Below are 5,347 nucleotides of genomic sequence, written 5' to 3' on the forward strand. Positions count from 1 at the left end.
GAAAGATCAAAACTTACCAAATTTAACCCAATCAAGTGTCTACTGACACATTATCAAGCTATAATAGATGAAAAATACAGAGAAGATTCTCTGCAGAGGAAAAACAACAACAACAACAATGCATTGCGGTGCTACGAGTTGCTTAACAGCTGTCATTTGAGCAGAAATCTATAGCCCAAGCAGGAGAGAATGGCCTCTCAATCAAGAACACTATATCTGGTAAAGCTATCCTTTGGAAATGAGGAAGGGATATTTTCCTCGGTCCAAAAGAGATTAAAAAAAAAAAAAAAAAGAGAGAGAAAGCTGATAGAATGATAAATTTTATAAGAAATCATAAAGGATATTCTTCAAATTTAAAGAAAGAAATTAATGAGACATTAATTAAGCCTCATGGTAACCACAAAGCAAAAATCTATAACTCATAAACCAAAAATAATAAGCAAGGGATCAGAACATGTAATTAGAGCAATTCATTTAACCAACAAAGAAGACCATAAGAGAGAGAGAAAGGAAGTAACAACAACACAACTAGAGAACAGGTAATGTCTGTAGTAATATCTAACATATCAATAATTATCATGAATGTAAATGAAATAAATTCTACAATTAAAAGACATAGAGCAACAGAAAGCATACAAAACAAAACAAACAAAAAACAAAGAAGGGTCCAACTGTCTGTTGCTTAAAAGAAACTCACTTCACCTGTAAGGACACAAAAGGACTGAAGATAAAGAGAAGAAAAAGATGTTCCATGCAATTAAAGTCAAAAGAAAACAAGAATTCCAATATTAATATCATATCAAGAGTGAGCCCTAATGTAAATGATGGACTTTGGGTGATTATGATTCATCAGGGTATGTCTGTTACTCTTAACAGATGTGCCATGATGGTGGGAGAGGTTCATGATGGGAGAAGCTATGCTTGTCAGAAGGAAGGGATTATGTAGGAAATCTGTAGACTTTTCTTCCAATTTTGCTGTGAACGTACAACTGCTCTAAAACACCAAACAGCTTTAAAAGAAAAAATTACAACATAAAATATACATCCCTAACTTGGTTTCCAAAATCCCACACTATTTATTGCCATCCTTTTTGATCTACTTTCACTTCTACTGCTGCTACTTATTTAATTTCTCACCACATGGCTTGCTCAGCTGCTTCTCAAACCTCCTGACATTGTGCTCTGCATTTACATGCAGACAATCTCTCCTGCTCATACTTAGTTCTACTAGATTTCCATGGATTCTTAATGTTTACTAATGACTCCAAACAACTTGAGTCCATTCATTTTAAAACTTCTAGACCCAGCCCACTTTTATTTTTTTCTTTCTGTATAGTCCTATCAACAGTGAAGTCACCATTCAAGGACTGAATGAGTCAGAATTGATGTTGTATCAGAGGAAATTTTAACAAGGAAGACAAATTGGACAAGGAAATGAATTGGCTATACTACTGGAAGCAAGATGGCAAAGCATACTAGCTTCATTATTCCTTTATGCTATGATTTTAGATTCAGTCATTTAATCAACAACATCACCTAGAAGGTAAATATTATTATCTCTATTTTAAAATAAGAAAATTGGGTTCAGAGAGCTTAAGTAAAAGCCAAGATTCAAACCTATATTTACTTCAGTCAAAAAAATAACCCTTCTAATTATTCTGCACAGTAAAATTTTACTAGTATTGCATAATTAATTCCCAAAATATTTCTGGCCCAAATAATTGCCTATGCTCTCAATGTAGCTTGAATTAACAGCTGATAGATGTAAACTTAATAAAAAGGCTCCAAATAAACCCAACAAGCTCCCAGGACATTTTTGTAGTTGTTGTTTTTCTTCCACTTATATTTTGGTTTTGGACCTTTATACAAAGATGTCAAAGTGGTATGAATGTTCTTGGTTTTGATTTATCCATATTCTAAAAATTTGAATTGTTTATCTTTCACCCATTCTTCCATCTTTTGGTGGTGGTTTTCATTGGTTCCACTTACCACTTAGCATTTTTTGATCTATACTTTCTTATCTCATAGTAAGATTTTGTTTCATCAAAGGGCATAATTCCTTTTTTTAACCCACAATATTTTTATCATTTATTCTGACTAATATCTTTAGTTTTAACTCTGCGAAGGTTAGTGTCATAAGGATAAATGAGAAAGAATTTGTGGAAATAGAGATGTACTGTAATATCTCCTCTCATTTTGAATCTTTCTGGCTCATTAAAAATATGATCTGTGTGTTCTGCTACTCTGCAGTTTTTTTTTTTTGATGAATACAACATGTTTCTTCAATCAACCTCATGAGAGATTGAAATGGTAGTTAGATCACCAATATTACAACTCTCTGTAAAGTACTTAGAATCAAATATTTTAAAATTAAGTGTAGTTGTTTGAAAGCAAGAATAAATATGGCAATTATTTTGGATATAGTAATTTGAGAATAAGGCATTTTGTTATAATTGCTAGATTGAGAAAAAATATCAGATTTCCCCTGGATTTGCATAAAACATACAGTGTGGAGTTTACCATGTAAGTTCCCTTTTATTAACTTCTCACAAAGGAAAAATTATTCAAACATTCAAACATCAAGGACTTTACAATTAAAAATGACAATTTATTGTTCTATAAGGAATCAGTTCACACTAATGATCAGATTTGCTTCAAGAGGACCAAAAAAATACAATGAAGGCAAATTATGATTCAAAGTCATTGCCCCATTCAAACTCAATCTAGAGCAAGATTCTTAGCCTTTCTGAGTTTAAAAAAAATATTGTAGCCATTTTCAGGGACCTTAATGACTTCAGTGTCCTGAGGGCTCATAAGATGGCATTACTATTGCCAGACTGACTAATCTGAAATGATATACATTAGAGATACCAATGTTGCTGGATTCTGTGAAGATGTTGAAATATTTCTAATGCGCTTTGCATAGTGCTTAAGTGAGATGTCCTATGTTGGACATAGGACAGCTGTTATAATCATTCTCTGTAAGTTTTATGATAGGAATAAAAATTCTTTGATTTGTTTGTGACAACCCAGTATTTCGATTTGAACAACATTGCATAGAAGTTATTTATTTGGTTAGAAAGTTATTTTTTTACTATATAATATTTCAAAATTCTTCTTTTGAGTAAAAACTAAAGAATAGCCTCTGAGGGACTGTTTTACTCTCTATTAGAAAAGTATATGGTTTGCAATCATCTAGAGATAAGAACTAAAACGAAATCTCTATTTTTCCCACCAGGTTGGGAACAGAGTCACACCATTTTCAAGAGTTATAGGTGTATGAAATGGCCATTAATGCACTTACCAAAGACAAAACGAGGTATTATTTCCACAGGTTTTTTTAGAAAATGATTAGAATCCCATGGGATCTTCCAAATGGAGTGTCAAGATTATACTGAAGAAAGAAAAGAGATTTAATACTGAGCATTTACAAACTTAAAGAATGGAAAAATAATGGAGTGATCTATGATACTATTAAGCATCTCTAATTCTAGAAATATGAATAAACAACATGATTGACTAGGCTACTAAATCTTTAGAAATTTATACACTTGAATATCTAATTCAAATCTCACTTTAGTTTTTAAACTTTATGTTATTGGTCTCTGCTGTTGTTACAGTTCTATGATATCAAATTTTTAACTTTAATAATATTTTTTTTCCAGTTCACTGGAGCAGACATTTATTGAGCACCTATCAAGTGCAAGGCACTGTGCTAGGTGCCACTGGAAATACAAAGAGGGAACACAGTCCTTGCCGGTGAGGAGCTCACACTCTAGAGAGGGAGGTAAGACACCGTACACAATCAGCTGCAGCAACACCAGCTGGAGCCACAAGTGCTGGAAGCGAGACACAAAGTGCTGTGGGGCCACAGAATACCATGGGGCTGCTTCTAGTCAGAGCACTGGGCAAGGGTACAAAGATAACTCAGGGCTGGGCTTCTGAGGAGGGAAGCCATTTGGAAGAAAGGCATTTCTAGCAGAGAAAGAGGTACGTACACAGTCAGGAGCCCACAGGAACTGAGGAAATCTGTGTGGCTGGAGTGAGCATTTGGGTACTGTACACAAAGTGGACAATCAAGTATGGCCAGAAGGCAGGAAGTCATGAATGACTAGGCTCAGGGGCTCTGAACTTGGTGCTCTGGTTGCAACACTGGAAATCACAGAAGAGGAAGAGGGATGGCCAGAAGTGGGTTTCTGGAAAATAAACCTGGAACACTGAGCATTCTGGAAGAGGGAGAAATAAAGAGGTAGGCTGAGAAGTCAGGAACCTATCCCCATGGAGAGGACACGAGAATGACTAATGGGCAGTGGTGAGCAGAGGGCAAGGGTAGATAAGGGAACCTCAAGGAGGGGTGGGTGGGGAAGGAGAAAGGACAACAGACGCAGGCCTAGGGTCTAGGGAGTTTGAGGATTCCACAGGGCTGGTGACAGAAGGGTAGTGGAATTAGAGAAGAGTAGTGACCCCTAAGGGTGAATGCAGTTTTTCAAAATGTGGTCCATGGACCATCTGAATGGGAGTCACCCAGGGTTGTCCTAAACAGTGAATTCCCAGGTTTTCCTCCACAGGTACTGAATCTACACTTCTGGGGATGGAGCCCAGTAATCTGCATTTTTAATTTTTTTTTTTTTTTTTTATTTCCAGCACTGGGGATTGAACTCAGGGCCTTGTGCATGCTAGGCAAACCCTCCACCACTGAGCTACATTTCCAGCCCCAATGAACATAAATCAAGCAAGCAAATATCTGCCCATAAAACTCATTACATGCAGATCTAACAAAAGTGCAATTTTATAGATATGTAAATTTCTTAATTGAATCCACTAATTTTTCATTAATCAAATGACACTTCTACACAGTTTCAAAATATTTTAATGACTGTTGCCTATTTTGTTAATCATTCTTTTTATGCATAAGGCTAATAACATTAATGTGCTATTTCATTTCTTGGAGTTTACAGTGATCAAGGAGTCCTCATTTATTCAGAAATCTTAAAAATTGTACTCATTTACTATTTGCTGTATTTGTGTATGTTCCTCAGAGGAGTCATCTATTTTCACTTTTGTAAATGAAACTGCAAAAAACACATCCTGTTAGTGTGTAGGGGGTACTTCATTGTGCAATTTACAACAAACCAAAATGGCCACAGAAATGATTTTGGAACAAAATACAGGTCTCTGACAAACACTAAATGTCCTAGGCGTCTTAGCACATGTAAAATTAGCTGTGAATTCTCATTGTTTTCATGAACAATCTTTTTGGAATTCCTTGGCACACTCAGTGAAGAAAGTCATTGACTAACTCCAATGATTTAGTTAGAATCAAGAAGTAATACCTAGTGAGGAGTTG

The 5,347-nt window shown here is 35.3% G+C and overlaps 1 pseudogene; it reads right to left on the reverse strand.

Annotated features, from left to right (window-relative positions):
- Positions 1-2,762: 2,762 nt before the first annotated feature.
- LOC124989842 (uncharacterized) lies at positions 2,763-2,886 on the reverse strand (annotated as a pseudogene).
- Between the last annotated feature and the right edge of the window lie 2,461 nt (positions 2,887-5,347).

The sequence above is a fragment of the Sciurus carolinensis genome, chromosome 7, assembly GCF_902686445.1.
Source record: "Sciurus carolinensis chromosome 7, mSciCar1.2, whole genome shotgun sequence".
Classification (NCBI taxonomy): domain Eukaryota; kingdom Metazoa; phylum Chordata; class Mammalia; order Rodentia; family Sciuridae; genus Sciurus; species Sciurus carolinensis.